Source organism: Polyergus mexicanus, unplaced genomic scaffold (assembly GCF_030449975.1).
Source record: "Polyergus mexicanus isolate NDT 795.1 unplaced genomic scaffold, iyPolMexi1.0 SCAF_2, whole genome shotgun sequence".
In the NCBI taxonomy this organism is placed as follows: domain Eukaryota; kingdom Metazoa; phylum Arthropoda; class Insecta; order Hymenoptera; family Formicidae; genus Polyergus; species Polyergus mexicanus.
Window position 1 is genome coordinate 5,929,831 of NW_027223322.1, and position 27,259 is coordinate 5,957,089.

The 27,259-nt window shown below is 37.8% G+C and overlaps 1 protein-coding gene across 3 annotated transcripts in view; it reads right to left on the bottom strand.

Annotated features, from left to right (window-relative positions):
• Positions 1–27,259, bottom strand: part of LOC138944724 (protein Tob1) — an 81,124-nt gene that overhangs the window by 24,160 nt on the left and 29,705 nt on the right. Inside the window, exon 1 of one of the 3 annotated variants that reach the window (XM_070315641.1) lies at positions 8,404–9,604. The exons of the other annotated variants lie outside the window; for them this stretch is intronic. The gene's annotated coding sequence lies outside the window, so the exon portion shown is untranslated. Of the gene's footprint in view, positions 1–8,403; positions 9,605–27,259 lie in introns of those variants that run through there. 3 annotated transcript variants of the gene reach the window in all.

A 27,259-nucleotide genomic window follows, 5' to 3' on the forward strand; every position in this document is an offset into this window, starting at 1 on the left:
TTCCTTTTTTTTAGCCGACGTATCGATTACGGAGGTCATCGTCCGGATAATTGCTGTTTGAATAATTCGTGCGGACGGAATAGCCGCAATTCTAACAAAGCTGTGTCATTATTGTTTTTTTTTTTATTATACGCGATTTCAACTGAAACGCGATAGGAATATACCCTCGAGCTTTTAGCAACGATATCGATCACGCCGAGAAAGAGAAAACGAAAGAGAGAGAGAGAGAGAGAGAGAGAGAGAGACACGAAGAGAAATATAATTATTATAATATGCCAATAAATATATTCTATTCTATTATTAGCATCAACAATGATTTGCGATGGTAAAAATTAAGCGCCGTGTAGTTTTTATTAATATTTATTCGCAATTATATCACGAACAATTATACAATTAAATGACGATTACACGTGTTTCCGAAGTTTGACAGTTAATTCCAAAGATCGAAAAGATCGTATCGCATACTTATGACGTATTACACTGACTTGCGTTGAACAAACTGTTCAAACATCATCGTCGTGAAACGAAATACGGTCAGATTCGTTATCAGCGATGGATATTTGTGCGCCACGTGACTCGTGACACGCGTGACGAACGGCATGAGTTGGCCGCGGTCTTTACGACGTTTCAGCGCGAAGAGAAAAGTGATAACGTTGCAACGGACGAAATATCACTCGATTCTTGTCGCTTGACGACGCAACGAAGAAATTCAACGAAATGGTCTAAAATTAAAATTCCGTAACATTCGATTTATGTCGATTTATATCGTACTTGAATCGGCAATTCGCTCGTATTCGTTCAATTTCTTTTTAACAGCAATTTTAAATCCTCGTGTATCTCGTCGCATGCGAACGATAAGTGTTTCGTTCTCCTTCGATGTAACATCACCCGTATAGCACGCGCCAACGTGCAAGCCGATAATGCTTATGCACAACTTGGTCCGACCGCTTTGAACTTGGCGGATCTCGCAAGTCGTACAGAAAACGGGGTAGTAGGTCGAGCATTGATATCGCTCGCGTTACTGCCGAGAAAATCCGTTATGGCATTTCTTCCAGAGCGGAAGAGATATGATCTCTATTCCGAGATCAGCTGATCGATAATCGGATAAAGAAAAAAACGCTCCTCCCCCCTCCCCTCCCCCCCTCCTCACGGTCGTTCGATAATAATATCAAAGAGGGAAACGCGACGACGCGTGTAAAATCCATCGTGATTTCGGTGAATTCGAAACGAGCGTGCGCGAGAGATAAATGAAAATCTCCCATCCACCGAGAGGTTAAACCAGCGTAAGTGGCAAGATAAGCTCGGATAAGATTGCGAAGGAGGAAAGGGTAACCCCTTCTCGAGACGAGGGGTTAAAATTACGTTTAACCACAATGGGCAAATGCGAGAGGGAGATTCGTTTGGCAAACCCGTCATTTTCTCGAGGACCCTTAACGAGAGCGCCCTCTTCTCTCCAACTGCGTTCTTTTCCTCTGTCCCGCGGATGGCGGGAAAAAAATCCGGGCCACTTCAAGAGGCTCATCAAGAAATCGCGTGCTGCGAAAAAAGAGGAACTTTTCTATAACGGAATGCGCTGCATCGCGATACGTTATCTACGGATGCTGCATACATTATCGCGTTTGTTGCGACAGCTTCGACAGAATACGGGCGCGAAATATTTATTTCCTGAGCTCCATTCTCCCTCAAGTTTTCTTATAAATCGCATATAAACTCTACGCAATTAACGTAAATTACCGTAATCGGTTACATGGAAATCTAGTGGCTCTCTTGGAAATCTCAGATTTCTCCTCTTTTATTTTATCTCTTCAAATATCTTGTATCGATGACGTCAAAACATTTTGAAAAGAATTTTGCAAAAATTTCGTAATAAAATTATTGATCAAGCATGGGAGAAGTTAATTTAGATGATTTTTATCGACGAAACGAGCGGCTTATACCATATATAAAAATGCGGCAAAACATCTCCGCGTTCGGTCTCTTCTGCTAAATTCTACAAATCAATAAACCTGCGTCACGACCCGCTGAATCTTAATGCAATGCAGCCGTAATAATAACGGTCGAATAAAACGTTGTGCGCGATTGAAAACACTCTCGCGCAAGTTTTCCGCAATTTTCATGATTCGCTTTGGCGGCCGTCCAATCGCGCCTTGTTTCCTCGAGCGTTCTGCCTCGATGAAGATATAATTTGATTCCACGAATAAAAATATTTTTTTTTTTTCACGGTACAATAATAATTAATATCTACATTATAAATCGCACAATAAATCCTATAATCATTTAATTGGAATATATACTACATAAATATATATAATATAATTAAATTTAAATATGTTAATAACAATTATTATTATATTATATATATAATGTTGTTATATTTTATATTATATATATATATATTTTTTTTTTCGTGTTATACAGGGTGTCCCATTTTAAGGGACCCACTCAAATATCTCAGAAACACTGCGTTAAATCGAAAAATGTTTCAAACAAAAGTTGTGTGGCTTCAAGGGGGCCATAAGATGGTGACAATGATTTGACCTTGAAAAATCATTTGAAGGTCATGTGAAGGTCAACTTTAAAATCTTAAATAGGAACCCCCATTTTTTATTTAGTATTCTTGTAGCTGACATCGAGAGCTTTCCAAAACGCTATAATAAAGTATTTCTTCATTAAGTACTTTTTGAGTTATTTTATATTTTATATAATCTGACATATTTTTTGATATAAAAAATAAAATATTTCGTAAAATATTCAGTTTTCGATAATCTTACCGTAATACTTTTATGTACAGAATAATGAAACAAATCAATTAGTGCAAAAAAAAAAGAATTATTTTTTTCTGATATATTTGAGTGGGTCCTTTAAAATGGGACACTCCGTATATAGTAAATATAAGCGAACGCATCGATATCCGGAAATAGTACGTATACGATGCGGATAAAATTGTCTTGACTCGGTTAGACGCGGAGATCGTCGAACGATCATGAAACGACGCAACAGATACATGGTCGTGCGACTCGAAAAAGGAGGAATGCGGCGATAACCCCTTTACACACCGATATGTACAACGAGAAGTCGGAAAAGCGGATTGCGCTCACGAATAGAGGAAGATTAACGATCCTCTATTGAGAGAACGCGCGAGTCCGTGTTCCGCTCTCGTTCGACAATGTTATTCTTAGGCGAGGCAGCTGCGAAATTAATGAAGGCGACCGCGAGAGCGAGAAAGAGAGATACGAAGCGTGAAATGATCTCGCTAGCGCGCGCGTCACACAAAGGGATATTTCGCGCTTCTCACGCGGAAACGTCGTCTAGCGAGTAACGCTTCTGCCAAGTGATGGATGAGAGCCTTGAGACGAAAAAGTCGCGAGGGGAGAAAGAGAGAGAGAGAGAGAGAGAGAGAGAGAGAGAGAGAGAGAGAGAGAGAGAGAGAGAGAGAGACGGTGGTATATCGTCGGAGATACTTGACTTTCACGACGAGTTAGAGAATTTAGGGATACTTTTAGGTTAGGTTTTCCGTTGGCGAAAGAATCGTATTAACTAAATTGATATAATATTTTTTTGATCTATTTACTGGATGCGGCTTATCTTTCTGGTCGGTTATGTTCCGATGCAATTATATGAATCAACGATAATTTATTCATTTATTTAGCAGAATATAAGGGAAAATTCGAGACAACAGTTATAGAGGAGAGAAACATTAGATTAATGAGAGAAAAAAAGATAAAATATAAAATACGATAAAAAAATTAAAATACGATGCTAGCCGATATATGGTATGTAAATGATATTGGGCTGGACACTTTCGACATAAAAAAATAACTGTATCGAAAATTATCGCTGATCATCCTCGAGTGTTCTCGATAACTCATACAATTAAGTAAAAGCTGCGCGCCGAGAATTGTTTTCGTTATATTGTACTTTGATCGATCGATTCGGCTGCGGCATCCGCGAATAGTCCGCGTATCACTCGATTGCCACCGCATCCTGGGGTATTTGTCTATCTGCTTACAGGGGCAACGCTATTTGCGCTTTGAGATTTTCCAATTAAACCGTGATTAATTCCGTGACGGCCAATAGGAACGTGCGCGCCCGGTTGTTTACTGCGGAAGCGAAAGGAGCGGGGAAAAGCGGAAGGGAGAAAAAGAGAGAGAGAGAGAGAGAGAAAACAAGGATCGACGAACAACCGGGCACACGTCGATTGGAAATCCACGTTAATCCGATCTCGATAGAGACCCCGGTAGCTTGCTTGTTTGTCTTTCCGAGAAAGCGTCACACGCCTCGCGAAAATAACGCGGTTGCATCGCGATCCAGTCGATCGCGGCTCGCTCGATTAGTTACACCCGTGTTATCCCGTTAACGGGATAGGGGGGAGGGGGATTCCAGCGGAGAAGTCCTCGACGCCGAACGGAATTTACGGTATACATCGAGCCTTTTTTCCGGGCGAGAGGAGAGCGCGACCGCAGTGGGGATGAATGGTTGCAATTGCTGGACGTGTACCAGCTGTGCAAATAAATTTGCAAAGTCGTTTAAAAATACGCGCGCGAGCACGCCAGTGTCCTCGATGAATCCGTCTGTTTAGAAATTTCGAGCTTTACATTAGCACGAGATACCGCAAAATATCGCCATTCGCTTTATCTTCGTTAAACGCATCATTTTACCGATTACACACATGCAACAGAATAAAAATAATTAATATTATCATCAGCATTATTTATTCCACACATTGCGCGATTACAGCCGGCTTTAGACGATTCACGAATCGTGACGAGATACAAGACAGAATATTTATAATTTATAATATTTATAATTTTTTATATGTGTGTGTGCCTGTATTTCACTTTTTCAAGTGTTTTTATTTCGCACATAAAATTATAAACAGTTTTCTATCCTGAATTATAGATGCGGGCTTTAAGCGAGAGAGGCTATATGACAGTCAAGCATCACAAATTGCGTAATAAAAAACAAATATAAAAAGATAAGCAAGATATAAACTAAGATATATAAATAAATTTGTAATATACAATACCAAGATAAAGAGTTTAAAGAGCGTCCTAAACTTCTGAGAAAAAAGAAATTAAAATAACTGACAGTCTGATTTACAAAAATAAAAGTTTATCCCGAATTTTTCTGATCATACAAATGTAGCGCTTGTAATAATCAATTTAATATATTTCGTAAACATTTGAAGAAATCAGTTTTGAATTCTGTCGCTAATTATAAAACCGTCTTTAAGAGAGTACGTAATCCGACGAGCGCTGGACAAATAACGCTGATTATGATAATAAAAATATTATTATTGTTATCGTTATTATTCTTGTGAAATCTGATGCATGACAACACTTAAACGAGGAGGCAAGCAGTATTTTACTTGAACGGAATATTATTGCGAACAATCAATTACATCGGAGTTGCGTGCGCGATTTCCTTCAAAGTAAACGATGCAATTGGCCGATTCTAAACCGTGCCAAGTAGGGTTGCACGAGATCCAAGACAAGACAGTATTCGCAAAAATATTGTATTGGTCTTGAAAATTTTAATCTTGTCTTGGTCTTGAGAGGATTTTTGTATCAAAGATCTTGTCTTGTCTCGTATTGCCTTGATTTTTATCAACAGTTTTTATTTAACGCTAAATTATTTGTCAACTTGATAAAAAACAGAAAATAGTAAGTATATCTGATTTCTTCTCTTATCCGAAGCGCCGAGCACGATTTTCGTTTGTTCTTTACTGCGCATGCTCGCGTCTCGATTGTGCAGACGCAGTCTAAAAACGAAAACCAAGTTCTTCTGTTAAACATGCAAACATTTCCGAAAGTGATAATGAAAGTTCGGAAGTAAGTGCAGTTAAACAATGCACATAGAAAACTTATTTTAAGTATGAAACAAGAAACAATGAAAAGATCGGCGTACGTTTATTATATCGAAAAGAAAATGTGACTAAAGAAATAAAAAAAATGAAAAATAGTAACGCTACTGGATTAAAAAAAACATTTGGAGAAAGATCATAAAGAAGCATATGAAGATTTATTTCGATTAAGAGCAATGAAAAATAAAATAATGTCAGAAAGACAAAAAGCGATAGATATATTTTTAAACGTAAGTATTGAAATTAAACTTTATAAATTAATTAATATAAAGTAATTAATTTGCTCTATTTTTACGTCACATTAAAGTGTGCAATGATAATGATGCGCGGACTCTTTAGATTTAAATTTTTTAAAGTTCTTAAATTTATAAATGTTTTTTACTAACAATAAATAAAATTTTTTGTCCTGCTCGCCTATTTCCATATTAATTAAAATCTCCGTTCAGAGATCGGGAACAATTAGATAACTTTTTTTAAAAACCAAGACTTCCCGATAAGATCAAGAATCTTGATAATTTCTTTTGGTATTGTCTTGATAATTAATTTAAAATCTTGTCTTGATCTTGTCTTGAAACTCAAGACAAGATCAAGACAAGACCAAAACTAGCCTTGGTATCTCGCGCAACCCTAGTGCCGACGATACACGTGTATCGGGGGGAATAAGCACACTTTATTACAGCGCACTGAAAACCGGCTCTCGCGCGCGACCTTTAACGTAACTCGCCGTAATGATCGCGTTTCTGTGAGTGAAACACACGCAGGAGCTTGTGCGATGAGTCACACCATCAGTTAGCTCCAGATTGTTATCCTCGCAAAAAAAAAAAAAAAAAAAAAACCGGGAGCTTTGAAAGGAATTAATCTTGTCGCGAGCGAGTAATGGAACGGAATCGATGAGCACGTGCGTTCGCCTCGTCTCATAATCCACGAGAGGGAAAGCGAAATAAAAAGGGTAAAAAAGAAAAGAAAGAAAGAAAGAAAGAGATTTATCTATGTACCCCTCTCGTAAAACGGTTACTCGATATATCCTGAAATATTCATATTTGCGTAAAAAAATTTCGAAATAATCACGATTATCACCAGTGTATACAAAGTGTTTCTGAAATACGTCGACGAACTTTAAATTATTTATTTCATATGCATCGCGTTCGAATTTTCGCGAATTGAAAAAAGATCTTATCCAGAGGTTTTTCTAACGAAGCGTGTCTTCGCACAAGCTATTCCGGCTCCATATAATTCCTTCTCGTCTTTCATAAACATACCCGCTCGGATACAATATGATAGGGATGTTTAATGAAATATATATATATATATATATATATATATATATATATATATATATATATATATATAAACGACTGGAGAAAACCGTAGGATAAAAATGAGACGCACTTTACGACGTGGAGCTGAAATACGTCGACTTTCTCCGCGCTTCTCGTCGCGTATCGTGTACCTTTCGCGAAGCTGCTGCGGGTATCAAGGCCGTGACTATCGTCACCTGTTTATGCGCTACATAATTGCGGCCGCGGAACGAAGTAAAATGACACGCATACACGTTGTCGCGTTATTCGTGGCGCGGCGCGAAACTCGAGCACATGATCGTCACGTAACAACACGCGACCGCGTGCGTTGCAACGTCACACGGCATGACAACCGCCACGACATTCGTTTCACCGCGAGCGATTATTCGCGAACGCGCTTCATTAATTAATTAACTTGAGATCAAGTTTACATGTGTAATATTTCGTCCAATTGAACTTTTAAGGGACTTCGCCCTGCTCGTTCTCTTCACGATTACTCCAATTAACAGTTCTATTTTAATAACTGTATGTCATTGTTAGTTTTGGCATAAATTTCAAGACATTACAAGGTTAAATCAAAGCGTTTGCAACGCGAGAAGATTTTCTTAAGGAGGGAGGGAGAAAGGATATCACTAGCGATCAATTTTCCGCGTAATCCATACGTGAGCGATAGTAATTTCGCTAAATTTGTAATTTGACCGCGAACTTATCTACGCTTATGGACGACGCACAAGAGATAAGGCACTGTCGAGGTATCGACTGGATATCACTCGCGTATCTGGTTCACGACTTTGAGATAAATTGCGAGAATGACCGCGTAAAAAAAAAAATCGATAGAATGTTCGTATACGATAAAAAATATTTCCCTCAACGCGAAAATTCTCTTATCGTTCTATCGACAAAGACTGACAATCGTTGATTATCGCACGCTTTAAGCGAGATTACATTTATTATTCGTTGACCTCACATCATTTCCTTTGCGACGTCATTGAAGAAAAAAAAATCGCGAGATTACGCAATGCTTCGTCACGCAAGCACGCAAAATATGCCACGCGTGCGTGCGTGCGTGCGTGTATGCGTGCGTGCGCATAAAATCATCATCGCTCGTCGCGGCTCGCGATCACCGCCCACGCGCGTTGTTTCAAGTTCGTTCCGCGAGAAGTAAGCCGCGGAAGGCCAAAACTCATCCGAAACGATTGCGTACGCTCTCCGGAATTCTCGAGAATATTTACGGATACTCACGGTGTTCGTTTTTGTCGCGCTGCTCCCGGTGATATTGGCGCTCCGCGATTTATCCACCCACACTGCGACGGTCCCCTCGGGAACGAAGTTTCTTCCTCTTTCACTCAAACACACTCGCGCGCGAAGATAGAAAGGAGGATAGGAAGTAACAGATCAATCTGGGGCGGGGTTGAATAAGTACTTCACTCGGGGCAAGATTCCACAAAATTCTACCATGTACGTATATATAAAAGTAAAAAAAGTAAAAAGAATGGGATAGAAACGGTGACGGACTGCTCTCTTTTTTTCTCTCTCTCTCTCTCTCTCTCGTGTCCTGTCGCTCCCTCGATTAACTGCTCCTCGACCTTCGCGAGACGATTGTTGCGCGACTGATATTGTGTCGGGCTCTGAGCCAAGCACTGAAAAGAACTCCTCGCGCGCACGCGTACGTACACACCGTCCTCCCGTTCCGTGTACCTGTGTGTAACAGCTAGGTCCGTATAGGTAGTTCGTATCCGTGTATGAAAGGGGGGGGGGAGGGAGAGAGAGAGAGAGAACGAGTTTTATCGTCCCCTTTCTGCAATCCGTAACCACGTTTCGATGCGCACAATACGACGCTCGCGAGTGCCGCTGCGAGACTGGAACGCGAGGTAACATGTGCGGGCTCTTACATAGCGCGCCGAGTGGTGGGGATGGACGAGGAGTGGGGAGAGTTGACAGCAAGGCGAAGCGCGGTGGTGGGGGATGATTTCCCCCTCCCCTCCCACTTTCCGCGAGAGGAGAGAACTCGGCGGTGAGCTGGCAAGGACGCGGTGCCACTGACGACGATCGCGACGTGTCGATCGCTCGCTCTGTCTCTTTCGGCGCACTCGGCTCGTCGCCACTTCAGCGTGTTCCTCGCGCGCACACCCCCTCTCTTTCTCACATACACACACACACACACACACATTCTCTCTTTTATTATTATTATTATCTCTAGCTGATTATATTTTGATCCGCTAGTCGCGTATATTTTTGGACCGCGCTCCTCAAGCGAATTTTCTCGGAATGAAATTAATTTATCTCTGCCCGTCTCCTCCCTCTTTCTTTTTCATGTTTTGTTTCGTTCTCTTTGCTTTCTTTTATACTTTTGCGCGTATATATTCAGCTTTCACAATCCTCCTTGTTTTCTTTTTATTTAATGTAACGCCATTCGATTCTTTTTAGGATTCTCGTATACTTCATCCCGAAGAATTTAATTTTCGAGAATTTAATTTTCGACCATTAAACGCATTGCGCTATTTATTTTTCTTTCTGAGAATTACTTTATTAATTTAAAATATAATGAAACGTATGGGATAAAAAGTAAATGTATTATATATATATATAAGCAAGTGCATTTAAATGAAAATATACATATAATTGAAGGTCGAAAAGAATTTTAAATTTAATTTTCCTTTCTCACACGAAAGCATTTTCAAAGTTTGGCATATCATGAGTATTTTTATACATCTACAAAAGCGTCAAATAAAGAAGCAAATATATAAATCTGTTCCGAGACATATCGAAGATGATACAGTATCGCTAAAGTTTTCAATCCTCAAGTTCGCAAACGTAGGAGAGCGCGAATTCTGCGAGTGGCTTACGTCGTAAAATAAGCAGGGTAAAAAACAACACGTCTCGGTTCTTCAATATCTATTTTCCGCTTTTATAAGCTCCTTTAAAGCTTTGTAAATACGCGCGCGCGGCACATTCGGCGAACAAGTAACGCGTGACGCACGCGAGGAGGAAAATTACCGGGCGTGCAGGAAGATGCGTATCGGAACTTCCGCGATGAACCAAGACAAGAGGTGATGGCGTGCGTCTTGCATTGTACCTGTCTGCGGCGGCGTAACCGCGAGACGAGAGGGAAATGAATTCCTTTTTGCGGCAGGGGGAGATGGAGATAGAGAGAGAGAGAGAGAGAGAGAGAGAGAGAGAAGTTTTGCTTGCCTGCGATAATGAGTTAGGTCGCTTGCTCGTTGCGGAAGCAATTGTACAATCGTTCCGCCACCTTTGTACCCGCGCGCACGAGCATTAATTCGCGTCGTTCGTGCGCGCGAATTCACCGCGGATGTCCCGCCTTTTGTTCGCCTCCATCGAGAGCGATGATACTTAGCGAAAGCGACACTCTTCTCGGATTTACATCGTCGCGCGATATCGTTCGTGAGCCGTCATCAGACGAGACGATTCGTTCGACGCGATAAAAATTCGATGTCTCTCCCTCTCGAAACGGAGAGTCTCTCTCTCTCTCTCTCTCTCTCTCTCTTTCTCTTTCTGTCAACACGAGAGACATCCAGTGCGCGCACGCTTCTGGTAGTTTCGCTGCCAATCCGAGATCGCATGCACCAGGCAAGGTACAGAGTTCAGACGAGTGGAAAGTTCGGAGGAAGGAAAACGGTAGTGCGTCTTCCCGAGACTAATTTTAGATTTCGTCGATTTCGTAAAGTAAGAAATTATTAATTAACACTCGAATGTCGCGTTTCGAAAGCGGGAGAACCGTTGGTAAAATTATTCCAACGCTCCAGATGTATACACGAGTGCATGAACGCGTGTATCGCGCGGTTAAGCTGCGAGGTTTAATCAATATCTCCTAATTTACTCGAGAAAATTAATTCGACGGTGTCGCGGAGGCGGAAGGGAATATCGCGACACCCCGAGAGATTGAGGTATTTTATCACTTACGAACGATAAGATGTAAGAAAAGCGAATGTAATAACTGCAGTTGAAAAATTTAGTAATACTAACAGACAAATGTGATTCGGTGAACAAAATTGAAATAGAAAGCAACCAAAAATTTTATTTTATACAATTCATAATTTTGTTCACTGAATCAAATTTGTGCGTTAGTATTGTCAAATTTTCCAACTAAATTTTTTTGTTGTATTGACTAAAGGATTTGTTTGCCCATATCCAAACAAGAGATTTAATTGATTCAAACAAATTTTATTTCATTCAACAAAATGGGTCTCTTGTCAGTGTATGTTTGTTGCCGCCTTATCGTACTTTCGCACTGTCTGTATACAAAGTTGCATCGGCAAGATTGAAAAAAGAAACGATTTATCGCGTAAGAATAAGTCGAGTACGTATAGGATAAAATTTTTTTCAGTGCGTTCGATTCTCTAAGAAAATTAATGTCAATAATTGGGAAATTAATAACACGCTTCTTTCTACTCGAATAATGTCGAACGATAATTGTCGAATTTATCTTGACAGTGTGGCTATTGATACGTAATACAAAATACAATATATTCACATTTAATAAAACAATAAAAAATAATCCAAATTACCAAAGGTGTTGGATAGTAAAATATCAAAATAACTTTTGTTTGTTCAATAGAAAATGCTGTATCTTTTTATACATTATATATTTTAACAAATTATAAGAAAATATTAGATATTTTCTCTCTTACTCTCTCTCTCTCTCTTTTTCTCAAGTCGGGGAAATATCTTATTTATTTATAATATAACGACTCTCGGTTTATATTGATATAGTTTCGAAACCTCGGTCGATATCTCTGCGTCAGTCATTTTTTTTTCTTTTTTTCGCAAAAATACACGCAGAAAATAACGAACCGATGCCTCGATCCGTTATCCGTTTCCTCTTCTCTCGCGATATTGCAATTTTGTACGCGCGGGTCAAACGAGAGAATCTGCGTCGCGCTATCGACAGAAACTCATCAACGTATTCGAGCGCGATGCATGTTTCCGGTTTGCATTCGCGGCAGAAATAAACTAGGGAAAATCGGCCCGGCTCTTGCGAGCGGAGAGTTGAAAGGTAAAGGGGAAAAAAAAAAAAAAAAAAATTGCTCCGGGATGCGAGAGGAGAGCTGCTCACGCCAAAAAATATTTGCGCGTGAAAACAGTTGCGCGCTCGATGAAAACGCTTCGATGAACGCCAGGAGAGGGAGAGAAAAAAAATCGCGAGATACAATATTGATATTTCTCGGTATCGACCGGAATTTCTGGGCGATAAGAATATCAGGGGAAATGAATAGAAATCTATCCGCGATCCGAGACCGACATGTCTATCACGGCCGAATACGCGAATGGATCTCGATTCGACACGAGCGAGAGATAAATCATGAATATGAGAAAACGTGTCTGATAAACGAGCGTAATTTCATTCCTGTCGCTATTCGCTCGTCGAGAGGAGGAAAGACGGACACGAGGGGACATTTATTTAGGAGGATATGTGGGAAGATTCGTTATATCGAAAAGAGGAAAGAAAACATTACATTAACGATGTAGAAAATAAAATAGAATAGAGTAAAAACAAGAACGCAATTAGAAATTTGAATTAAAATTAAAATGGAATTTTTTTTTTTTTTTCATTTACACGATTTACTCGACGTACAATGAGTAAAATCGAAGAGACAAGACGTTTCACAGCCCGAACAATGTATACGTGATAAGGTCATAATTCGCGGCTGTAAAATGCGTGACAATGCAATTGTCGCGTCGCGATTTTTACGTCACGGAAATCTGCGCGCTCGCGATGACTTAAATCACGCGCTTCCCTCTCGCTCGCCTCGCTCAATTCGCGATCGTTAAGTTTCTTCTCACCGCGTTGCGGCAAATTCGAGAATCAGTACCGTTCGTCGCGAAACGTAGCGCGAGTCATACACACACACACGCGCGCGAACACACATAGGACACATACAATAGTCGTTGCGAATTTCTGCTGTGCCGATAAACGCAATCGTATTCCGCTGATACAGCGTCGGCTGTTATCATTCGCAAGAAAAGTACGTATGACGTAATCGTGTATGCGTTACAAATTCGCATTGAATGGACGCGACGTTACTATATCGTCCTCGAAATTATAGGACCTTACGGCTTTTACATCGTCAGGCTATATTTGAAGATGCAATCTACCTGACGATATTTTAACAATAGAATATCCTCACGCGGAAAGAAAAATTTTCGCCATCATGGCTAATCATGATTTGCAAAATAATTCTCTAAAACTCCAGCAAAACGATTTTCCTGTTACGTCTAACAAGTAGCTATTACAGCTAACGTGTTCACTGTCCATATATATTACGATTGAAATCTAGTTACCACGCGCAGTTTTTAGCTCCGGCAGTTAATCTTTTTTTTTCCGTGCCTTAATCAATAAAAAAAAAAAAAAATTTTTTTTTTCACTTTTATTCTCTAACTTTTATTGTACACGATCATTTTCTACGGATGTCAATAAATAAACGTATGTAAATTTTGGTGGATCTTTTCCAGGCACTTTGTCACCCACCCATGTATGACCAGGAACGGAGCAAGAAAAATATGTGAATAATAAAAGTATAAAAGGATTAATAAAAGTTTCGCCTAAATGAATTTGTAGCCGTTTAATCGTGTTTAATAATAATAATAAATAAATAAATAAATAAAAAAACACACATATATACATACACGTGACTCTGCTGAATCGCTCATTCGCGAGATTAGGGACGGACGTTTCGAGGAATCGCGAAAGACCGGAGGTGCGCGTCGTAGAAAGTCCCAGGGTAAGCGCGAGCTGAAAACGCATCGTTTCGGAACGTCCGGATTGTCGCAAGGTGCCCAGATTCGAGCGCGTCTTGTTTTGCGTCTTGCGTAACGCGATACGCAACGAGAGGAGCGGTGGGGAAGGGAGAGGGGAGGGGGAGGGGAGGAGAGGGCGTTTCTGCCGCGAACGGAAATCGTATCCGCGCGTTACATAAGAATCGTAAGAACCAGCCGACCGACGACGACGACGACGACGACGACGACGACAGCGTGTAATCGTATCGCGATTGAGCGGTGTCCGTGCACTTATGCAAAATATCGCCTTCGACGTGAATCTGCGGGAGGTTTTTTTTGGACTTGTTCCTTTCGGGACAAGCGTCGAAACGAGAGAAGGCGAAAATAGATCGGATCCGAATCTATCTGTCTATCTTAGATAAAAATGTATGTCAATCTCATCAATAACTCCTCTAGTAATATTCTTGATATTTCATAGGATATTAGGTGACAAAATCATCACTGATAATCATCATTAGTAATTTTTAAATCCCTTCAGTAACGCTCTTCTGTGCGATATTTCCCTCCCCCCCCCCCCCCCCAAGACTTTTACGTGTTTAGATGCAAGACGGATTACATCTATATTACACCATTATAGATTATTTTAGAGTAAGATTAAAAATTTTTAGAGCATATAATTGAAAGCCTCTTAAAAAGATATCGCATCGAAATTAAAAAATTACTGATGACAATTATTAGTAATAATGGTTACCTAATGTTTTATCAATAGTGTCCCCAAATAGAGGAATTTAATAATTATTGGTGATAATTATCAATATCCTGTAGTATGATGGAATTAACGCTTCTTCGACTTCTACCCCTATACATCGCCGGACATTTCGATCGGAAGCGATCGCCTCGGTCGGGATCTACGCGTGACATATCTACGCGACGTTGTTAAGACACGTGCGCGTAATTCGGACGTAACGCGAGTCACGCTTCAGCGAGTACGCTTCGTCGCGATTGGACCCCGTCCCCCCCTCCCCCATTCATGAGAAGACGCGGATTCTCCCGAGCCGATTCGTTCGCTCGATTTCATTCATTTGACGGATAATCGTCGTGTTCCTGTTTGCAGCTCGGCAGGGACGTGCCAAGCGCGATAGAGCTGTCCGTCCTCGCGCTCCAAGGTCCTGGGTTCGGGAGCTCCGCGGTGCATCGCTCGCATTGTCTCGCTGCACCTCTCTAACAATGAGCGATGTAGGAAGTTGCCGAGTCGCGTTGTTAACGCGAGACGACGACGCGGAATTTTCTCGCCTATGGTGACGCGACTGTGCCGTGATGATTTTACGAGACCACCGTGTACGGAGGTCTCTTATTGTTTATCACTCGTTGCGTTTCAGGACGTGTCTCGTCGCCGCGAAGTGTTTAGTACTTATTTCGACGATGATTTAAATTTCGTATGGAATATAGATGTACCTTGAAGATTGAATTTTTTCAAAATGTATACAGGGTGTCCCATTTTAAAGGACCCACTCAAATATCTCAAAAACACTGTGTTAAATCGAAAAATGTTTCAAACAAAAGTTGTGTGGCTTCAAGGGGATCATAAGATGGTGACAATGATTTGATCTTGGAAAATCATTTGAAGGTTATGTGAAGGTCAACTTTAAAATCTTAAATGGAACCCCCTATTTTTCATTACATATTCTTGTAGCTTACCTCGAGAGCTTTTCAAAACACTGTAATAAAGTATTTTTTCATTAAGTACTTTTTGAGTTATTTTATATTTTAATCTGACATATTTTGATATAAAAAATAAAATATTTCGTAAAATATTCAGTTTTCGATAATTTTCGACACCCTGTATATACGCGCGGTAGATGTTATCGCTCATATGTTTGATATTTTGCGGCTACGGTTTCATCAATTTTCGATTCTTCCAAACTTGTATAGAAAATGTAAGAATATTTAAAATTTGGACAAGATGTCTAATAAGAATTTTTTCATACTAAGAAGAAAGTAAAAGGAGCATTCATAAGCGGAAATGCATTATTTTTTCATATTGCTTAATCGAGTTTATATATTAAATATTTTTCATTTCAAATCATATGACCAAAAATTTATATATTTCGATGAAAAAGTTCAAAATAAAGACGAAAAAACGAAAGGAAAAGAAAGAGATTATCTCTTCTTTTTTAAACTACTCATTATTTAATTTTAAATAAATAAATTAAAGAATAGATCATATAAATATTTTTAATAAAGAAATAAGAACAGTGCCAATAAAATATTAATGGATGAATATTTCATAGTTTTGAATAGAATATAACAATTAATTATCAAAATTATAATAATTAAATGGACAAATGAGTCTTGCAGATATTTTGAAACATATTGGTAAATTTCAAAAAAAATATCGTTATATGTACAAATTTATTCAATAAGACAAATAGTTTGGTATAATATTCTATGTAAATATTGAAATGGATTTTCGAAATACACGTTTGCTATGACTAAAAGAAAAATATATCAATTATCCATATAAAAAAAAAAAAAATTAATAAAAGTTACGTCTTACAACGTCTTTCTATCTTTCCCGCTACAATTATCTTCGACGACCATTTATACAATAATCGTTCTCGTTCCTCTCTCTCTCTCCTCGCTCGATCAGAAGAAATTTTATTTAATTTTTTTTTTTTCGCGACACGCGCCTCGTAAGACGCGAGATCAACCAGCTGCGCGCAAAGCACGTGCTTCGTGCACGCACACGCGGGCCGTCGCGGCTCGGCCACGGTCATCTCGAGACCTTCTTGCGCAGCCACCGTACTCATACACACACACACACACACACACAGAGACAGAGACATATACACTATATATGCGTGATACACGAATCGCGAGGCGAATTACGCAACTGCTCAATTGCGTGTACCGCAACGTAACGACGAGTTCCACGATATAACGACCGGTCGTACGACTCGCCTTCTCTCCGCCAACCTTATAATAAATATCTCTCTCTCTCTCTCTTTTTTTCTCCCCTCTCGCCATTCATAAATCCGCCGAGACAAAAACTAAAATTTTGGTAATAAATAAATTGATCTTTTAATTAAAAATGCTGTAAATGTAATTTCTAAATCGCGAAGTGTTATTCTCATTTACAATAATTCTTTATAAATATATAATTGATAAATTTATATCAAATAAACCATCAAATGTAAATAATTTAAAAATATATATGTAAATCAGTCATGAGAGTAATGGCAATAATATATACATTAATAAGTAATATGAGATATTCATATAATTTATTCCTCGATAAATAATCATAATAAATATTAAAATTAATCTTAATTAAAATAATAAATATGATTTGAAAATTATCGATAAGAAAAGATATTAGAATAATCCATATATAAATATAAAGATTGATAATTTTCTTTTAAATTATTTTTCACATTTTATTACTAGTTTGACAAATTATAAAAAGGTTATCTTAAACAATTCATAATTTGTGAAAATAATTAAATAATATGAATAAAAATCATAATTCAAAACAATTCTAATATTCATTCATATATAAATATTAAATCTCGAAACATAAATAAATAATTTTTTTTATCTCGTATACGAATGATATTTCGTAATCGTCAAAATATCGCATGGCTATTTTCATACTTGACAAAAAGACGGGAGGGCTTCGCTGGAAGCGATAAATATTTCAGCGGTTCGAGTCGACACGTCGCCATTCATTTTTCAAAAGCGATAACGCGGCGATTCTATAAACAAGGTCAAGCTTGTCTTTTCGTTTTGTATTATTTCCGAGAACATGCGCGATACACGTTGGAAACATTCGAACGATTCTTTTGCCCAAACTCGCGTCGTTTTCAAGTAAGCGACTTATCGATGATGATCGATTACGATCGACAACTTCGCCGGCGACAAATAGATAATGGGGAGAACGCGCGGAGGATATAGTTTCTTTAATCGTAAATTTTTTGTTTCGCGAAGATAGTGGTTTTTTTTTTTTTTTTTTTTTTTTTTTTTTTTTTTTTTTTTTTTGACAAAACGACGCGCTGGCAACACGCGTTGAAAACTAAACTTGTGCGTTATAAACGTCGACGAAGCTCGATCGAGTATGGCGGGGTAACATCGCTGATTATCGATTTATCGGCGCATACTTATCAGAGAACAACCGGGGGGTGGGGCTAGCGAAACGATCTCATGAAAACGATCGTAATGAATGCAGTTGCTTAACGCTTATGTAATTTCGAGCATAATATCGCTCTCGTGTTTTAATAAGATTGATATCGTGCTGTTAATCAAACCCTCTTCTTCGATTCGATGGCGACGTTTTCTGGAATCTGCCGAATCCAAAAGCTCATTAAGGGTATCATTATAAGAAATTTCAAGAAATCGGACTTATTTCTACTAGGTTATTAATTTAAAGTCATGAATGCGGCGATTATCAGGATGCCATTATTATTGCTCTATTTCAATATCTGTTGCAATTCTTCATCTTGATTTTATTATTAAAAATATATATTTTTTAACTGAAATTATTTATCTACCTTTTGATTTAAATAATAATTTTATATAATTTTCAATAAGTAACATCTTTCCATTCATAACACTCCCGTAATCTCTTAATCTGTCGATGTATTAGGTGTACAAATAAGTTTCCGCCGTTTTTTATCAAAAATTGGGCATTTATTGTGAAAGAACGGAACTTAATGTTTTGAGTCACTCCCAATGTAAGTGCAAGTTCTTCTTGCGTTTGGCACGAATCTTGATCCAATAATGCTTCCAATTTCGCGTCTTCATACACTTTCGGCCTTCCGCTACGTTCTTTGTCTTCGATGTCAAATTCACCGTTCTTAAACTTTTGAAACCACTCACGACAACTTCTCTCATTTAAGGCAGCCTCACCATATGCTTCTACAAGCAATCGATACGCCTCAGCTACAGATTTCTTCAAATTGAAGAAGTAAATCAAAAGTTCCCGCAAATGACGCTTATTCGGCTCAAAACTCGACATTTTCGCACACAAAAGAATATATTATACTGATAAAAAATCACTAATATTTTAAGGTTATGTTATTGACTGATGTCCAATCTTACGATAAGGACGTTTTACATCTGACAATTTTAACCATAACTTACTGGTGGCGCCAACTTTTGTCAAACGGCGGAAACTTATTTATACACCTAATATATTTCTAATTATACAGTTCAAAGTAGACTATGCGAATTAATTGTTAAAAACATCTAGAGGAAATTTGTAAATATCTCTATGTTTTTTCGATACGTGAAGAAACAATATTTTAATTTAAATAAAAATAAAATTAATTACGCAACAAATTGGTGCCGATAAAATGAAGGGGTGATCGTGTTAGTTGTCGCGCCAACGAGGCATGAGGTAAGAATCAAGTATCGAACGCGCGGCGGCAGCTAAAAAGGAAAGTTACGTATCGGCATTTAATAAACGGCGCGTTTCTGCACGATGCGTAACCATATGTGTCACTTGACTCGCGCTAATAATCGATCGGACGCCGATCGACCTTCGAACATTGAAATATTGCGCGCAACGTACCTGCGACAGTCCAACGCGTCCAAGGTCCCCGCGATTAGTGGGTTATACAGTGTATATCGTACGCCGTTTCAGCGAAGGCGGCCGATTCGCGATGCGACGTAAACGTGCGCCGAATCCAATTAACCGCGGCGAAATTAACGGACTCGTATCCGCGTCCGATAACACGCGCGAAATCCCAGCACAGAACGCGAGGATTAGAGGATTTTATTAATTGTATATAGAAGAAAAAAAAAAAAAAATTGCTAACGCGTTTATGTAAAATGTATTTTATAGCCTGACGATAAAAAAAGCGCAAGCACACTTGACTCATTTGTCTATCGTTCTTCGATAATTATAAAGATAAGAGAAGAATACGAAATTTCTAATGCAAACATGTTTAAAAGAAGTGGCTAAAGAATTTTAAAAATTTCAAATCCGCGAAAATCAAAATGTTAGAATAAAAGCAAAAGATAAATTATCTAATAGATTTATAATTTTTAATAATTGTAATATATAATATATTATTTTTTTTTTATTGCATATATTAATTAATATATACAATATCAAATCTTGGGCGTAATTTAAATAAAACCTCGGGGCAAAGGAATTATTTTTGTATGCTCTTTCATTTTGCAGAAACTTTTCATCTGCGCGATCGAGGATATAAACAGATACGATTTCCAGCTTGAGCGATAACACGGACTCGACCCAAAATTGATCGACTAATTCTTATTGTGAGATTATTCGACGTTCTTTTAATCAACGCGATAAAACCCGATTTATTTCGCGCGCGCGCGCGCGCCTGCGCAAAAGCGAGATTAAACTTTCGCGAGGCATTCTAATGATCCGCGCGCGATTAAAGTTATATCGCGACATGTCGTAACGATTGGCCTTGCTTAAAATACTCCCTAAAAATACAAATATTTTCAATCCGACAATCCGACGAGATATCATGCAAATTTAATCATTTCTCCACTTTATATTAATTAGCGTTTAATTTATACATACTATTAATTGAATTAATATTGATGTAGCAATAAATGAAAATGTTTACATAAATGAAAATTTATAATAATGTATAAAAAATAAAGGACAAAAAGATCATTTCTCTCTTATATTATCTCATTTTTTGTAACGATAGAGCAAAGATGAACACGAAGTATTATGTGTTTAATTCTATTTTAAGAAAATTGGGATTTTTTTATAATTAATGCACGCGCTGAGAGATCCATTTTGTTGAATGAAATAAAATTTCTTTGAATCAACTAAATCTCTTGTCTGGATATGGGCAAACAAATCCTTTAATTAATACAACAGAAAACTTTATTAGTTGGAAAATTTGGTAATACTAACACACAAATTTGATTCAGTGAACGAAATTATTAATTGTATAAAATTAAATTTTTCATTGTTTTCCATTTCAATTTTGTTCACCGAATCACATTTGTGTGTTAGTATTACGAAATTTTCCAACTGCAGTTACATTCGCTTTTGTTACATCGACCAAAGTTTATCCATATTCATCGAGAAATTTACTTGATAGTTGTCCATTGTGACACGATAGGAAAAAGATATATATAGATTATATTCTCCATCTTTTCAATTCTCTCGTCGTTAACGAGAGACTAATCAGTATTTCCCGGACAGACGAATCCGCCATGATCGAAGATGCACTTGCATACTGCACATCGCACTACACTGCATAACAATTGACTGCGCAGTGACACATGAATACGCAAAATAGCTTATGATATTCAACTAAACGATTTAGTTCAAGTAACAAATACAATTATTTAGAACGCGATGAGATGGATGAGTTTGTTATCGCAACGATAAAATTTTATTCGGATAAACAACTCCATGCAAACAAAATAGTTTGTTAGCGTAACATTTAACTTCTTTCCAGTAACATAATTTTTATTAAATAAAACCAAATTAAATGTTCCGTCAACAAAATGGTTCAACCAAATAATTTTGTTTTATTTAACGAAATGGGTCTCTCAGTGTGATGTTTAGAAAATAACGGCGCGTCGGAAACGTTGGCGTTTTCTCGCATGTATAACCTTGAGTCGGTGCACGCTCGCGATCGTCCTGCCGATTATTTAACACGATGGCATATAAATCGTCGTCGACGTAACGACAGCATAATTTACTAACGTTACGCTATAGCGCGCGTCGCGATGTCTCCCCTCTTCCTCCTTTCGACATCGCCATTGTCCTTGAATTTTTCCTTCCGGTCGCGTAAATATAATAAAATTTTGACAGTAGGAAGTGGGCTTGTGACGGCGCGTATTGTGGCTATTGTTCAGCGTTCACCAAAAGGAAATTATTTTAATAGCCGCGTATGTCAGCAATATCGCGGTAAGTACACTATTGATAAAGCCAATTATTTTCTTATTAGATACATTTTTCCCTTCTTAAAACGAAGAAAGAAGTAAAGGATGTCGTATACTTTCTTCTCAGATATATTAAATTCATTATAGTTTTTCACAAGGGAAGAGAGAACTCGCGTAGGTATCGATTTTATTTGCAATTTTAATTAAAAAGTATGTATTTTTTATTTCCGTCGAAATTGACAAAATAATGAACTAAAGAAAAATCATACTTCTAACTTGACACTGTTATTTTAAGCAGTGTCAAAGAAAATTTAGTCTGCAATTTTTATCTTAAAGTAAAATAAATAAAGAACAGTTTCTTATTTTATCATCTTGCATATACTGTATCTTTCTAAAACCTGTTATACATAAGCCTCGTTTCGATAGCTGTGATTTTCATATTCACGACAATTTTATGAAACATAATTCCTTATTTTTATATGAAACTTTCACTGTATACTCGATTTTCAAGTAGTCGTATTTTTAAAATAATGTATGATAAGGATAATGTATAAAAGAAGAAAAAAAAAACACAAGACAAAAATATAGTAAAGAAGTCTTAAATAATTGCATAGAATACCGTGATGTGGCAAATCTTCATTTTCTTGCCAATGTCTCGACAAATTGGCTCGACAATCTGCAATAATTTATTATATAACTTAAATATAAATATAAATAAAAGATTTAAGACAGAACAGACGTAAAAGAAAAGAAATAAATAGAATGAATTCATGAATATTTTATTGTTTCCATATAATGATAGAAATTAATTACTTGAAGCCTTTAACGAGACGTACGTATATCTGAAATATTTATTTTTTTATTTGTAAAATCTCTCAATCAAACGCTTCAAATATAATTTTAATTAATATACAACAGAATTAATCCTCTAAATATTCATATTCTTTTGCGTACAAGAATTTTGTGTAAAGTAGTATTATACAATATTTTAAATATTTGTGAAAACAGCTAAATATATATTTATTTTTTTATTTCTATAGAATACTTGTGTAATTATATCTATCGTCGACGCTGAAAAAATACTCGCATCTGTTACGCGAAACTATGTACATTTAAAATCCACGGTGTCACCTGCGTTACAAGAAGCGAGGCCTTTTCATCCCAGTGGAATAATACCGGCACTGGTCGGTTAAAGCCGCACGCGATATGTAATAAAGCGCAGCGCGATAGAAACGGTTGAATAATGGTGGAATAGTACATACTAGATAATGGCTAGGAGCCTATGTGTGCCACGCAGTACATCTTAACACAGCGTAACGACGTCTCTTATTACGAATTTTCCTCGCGACGACGCGTTTTCGCGATTATTAGACGCAATTTCTACGAGAGAGGCTATAAAAATCGTCTCTATAAAATCGCCTCTTAACGACGCTCTTAATTAATTCTTTACAGCGTATTCTTTACAGGACAGTCGGCGATCGCGGCATACGATAATTAATTATTATATAATCGTCAAAGAAGATATATGAGAAAATCTTTCCCGCGAGTTACTCGCGCCTCATGTCACATTTCATCGGCGTTATATTTTTGACCGTACGTATATTACGTAAGTAAGAGCATATATTTATACAGTATCTAATCTTCTCCTCGACGCGATCGAGATACTTTGACGATCGTCCTCGCTATATTTAATCAACTTACTTCGTACATCACAAGGTCGAACATAATTAGAGATAAAAGTATTGTGACAGACAACGTGGCGCTACTTTGTCGCATGCCAGAGATCATAGCGGTTGCAAATAGCACGACTTTACACACATTTAATGATATATTGCCTCACGTACATTTCATTTGTGACATGATAATCTATTAATCTTCATAAATAAATATTCTGAAAAGAGTATCTTAAGGTTTACGATTCACGCATTAATAAATGAAATCCGATAAATCGGTATCTCTCTCTCTCTTTCTTCGATTGACGGATGATCCAAAGTCTCGAATTAATGTATCCGTCGTCACGTCGTGTATAAACAAATTTTTCATCAAACCGGCGCTAAGAGACGTCGATTCGTGATTGGTCAATCGAACATATATTGTCGAGATGAAAGAAGAAGAGGAGAAGGTGAAAGGAAGGAGCAGGAGATCGATCGTCCGGAGGAAGAGCCGCTGCCAAAAGCAGCGATGTGGCAATCGTCGACGTTCTTTTATGCCCTGCCAGCTCAGCCTCCTGTCCTCTCGTCGCCACCGTTTTAATTTAAGACCACCCCTTCAAATGTCACGAATACGCATTCCGTTTCGCGCCGTCTCGCCGCGAGATTCAAAACATTGGGCTTTCCGCGCGGATGCGTCCACGCGCGACGATTATTTCGCTCAACGTCAAAGCTCTAACAAAAGCCAGATTTCGCTAATTCGTTTTTGATGATGGCAGTCTCAACACGTGCTCCGTCAAATCCCCCTTCCACCCTTCAGCCGAATCAATGGCGATTTACAGCAATCGATTTGTCACTTGGGTCGCACAAGTGAAAGAATACAATTAATAGCTTTATTATACGAGATACATTAAAGTCCTTGTATATTATAAAACATTCCATCATTCGTATGAGGCGTATCCTTGTTGAACGGACAAGCGAGAAGTAATGAAAAATCGTTATAACGCCGACTGTAATAATAATCTTTATTTAACTTCAGCTTAACGCCAAGAAGTGGACTTGGTTTACACAATACCTATAACTCACATACCTTTCTCATTCTCTCATACATACCCTTATAACTACCTTATATTCCTATTTTTTCTTATAACCTTCTCCTTCTCCTTCCAAATTTTCCTTAATAACCTTCCTTTCGCATTATCTAACACATCGTTTCACAATTTTTCCTCTACTTCATTCTCATCCTTACCTTTTTCTATAAACCAACTTTTAGTTACATCACAATCTTTAAAATAATGACTTATACAATCTTCGCCTATACCGCAAAATGCACAGGCATACGCTTCCTCCCCTAATCAATATTTATTTCTATCCTCCATGTTTCCGCACCTTAACCTTAATAAAGCCCTTACGCTGTCGCCTAAATTTCCTATATCCACATTTCCTTCCCTTAAGTACATTGGCCCTTCCAACCTTATTTCCAAATCCTTGTATTTCTTATTATATCTAGCTTCCCTAATTTTATTATCCTCTAATTGTCTCTGCACTTCTCTGTCCCTATTTCTCAACTCCTCTCTAATATCAATTCCTTCCTCTCTTAAAATTTCTAATGCTTCGATACCCCACCCATTTCTATCATAATATTTTTCTCTCTCCCTATTATACATATCCCCTCCTCTATTTACTTCTTTTTCCATCCAACACTTTTTTTACCCATCTACTTTCTTCCATACGTCTTATCTTTTCCTCATATCTCCAAGACCTTATACCCCACTCTATCCTTAATTTGTTTAAACCTAATTCACTCGACATTAAATACCTTGGCGTACAGAATTCTAACCTGAATAACCATCTTACGTAATCTAACATCACTCTTTCTAATTCCTTCTTTTCCTCCCAGCCCCATATTTCCACTCCGTAAGACATTACACTCTGCACCAGATACCTAAATAACCCCCATCTTCTTGTAAAATCATCTCTGCAAATCCTTTCCCCAAACCCCATGTTTTATTGACTGCCAACCTTCCTCTGTTACATAAATCCGTTATGTGTTCTTTATAATTTCCATTACTATTAAACACAAAACCTCTTATAACGCCGACTGTATTAGGTACCGTGCTCGAAACGATCCCGCTTCCGGTATTCTAGCAGGCTTTGAAAAGAGACTCTGGAAATCTCCCATTTTCGATGAGAACGCGAGATCTCGGTGAGATTAGTGGCAATCCCTTTTAATCGTGTTTACGAGCATGCCTTTGCGCTTTCGCGCGATACAGAGATGCAATTTTCATTTTACGAACGATGAGAACTTGTCGCGAACACTTTCAGTAATCTTGATCGCGTTGCTAAGTGTCGGCGAAAATGAAATATATAACTGAGAGAATTAAAGCGAGGGTACGACTCATTTTTTTTTTTTTTTATATCTTTAAGACGTATATATTTGTGCGAAAGTCGATGAATCGGCAGGATGCGCGTAAAACGGCCAAAATAGCTTTACCTTTGGAAAGTTTATCTTCGCAATCGCGTGTGTGTGTGCGTCAACATGTATCGCATTAAATATATATTTAGATACACCACCCAAAATTGCGATAGAGATAACTTTAATACAACAAGAAATAACTTTTTTCCGGTCTCAAGAAAAAAAGCGATCACTTGTCGCAATTTTTTTGACGCTGGACACGGATTCTTGGCTTCCAAATTGGCCTCCATCATATCGCAATTTTGACACATTTGTGATTAAACTTGCAAAAATGGGTGCGATGTCGTGTATCTTATCATGTATTTTATATCTACGTGACATGTTGGAAAAATTTTCTTGCAACGACGAAATTAAGCATAGGAGTATTGATAGAAATTTCAATTTCTAAATAAAAATTCTTGGATATCGATTAACAAGATATTCATGATTAAATATGAAGTCTGTTGCGGAAAAGTCGAGGAATTGGATCAGGATCTATCATAAATAATTTTCAATTATGTCTATACTCAAACTTGAAAGATTTTTATTCAAATCTGCTGAATATATGTATATAAATCTCTGATAATAAAATGAATTAATATCGCGAATATTTAAATACATAATAATACTTATTATAATTAAATATATGGTCATAACTACAAAAAATGATCATCTTTTTTCCTTGAGTGTTTCTTTTTATATTGAACTCTGTGATACTTATTCATGTTTATAAAAATATAAATTACCATATCCCGTCTCGTCTCGCTAATTAATTAACCAATTAATTAATTCACGGCTGCGACAATGGCTATTTTTAGAATTGGCGAACAAAGCCAGAAACATTCGATGGAAAAATGTCGATTAATCGACGCGCATCCGCCGCATTTTCGCGGCGCGTTCTCAACCGAAGCCGAATAATAATGACGAAACCGCGCCGACTGCATACACCCGTCGACCTACATTTATAAATAGAGAGATCTCATCTCCGACGAGAGAAACGAAGGTGCGTGCCGTGTGTCATCCCAGGAATATCACGGCCGACCGAGTGACCGGCGGGTGCCAACGTGAATGAGAGCCCGAATCATATTTTACACGGTATACAACAAGTAGGGAAACGAAGCTATTTTACATCCAATAGTCGTATAACGATTTTAAGCCAATAATTTATCATCAATGTCTTATTTATAATCTAAACTAATAATTAAGGAAAATTACAAATATGTTTTTTTTCTTAAACATATATAAATTGTATTCCGTACGTGTCTTCCTGTCCCTCCCGTGAAACGGATCGAATAAGTGATTAGCCAATAAGTTTGAATACGAGATCCGCAGAGCGAGAATCTTCCTCTCGTGATATCGGACCATTTAGGTA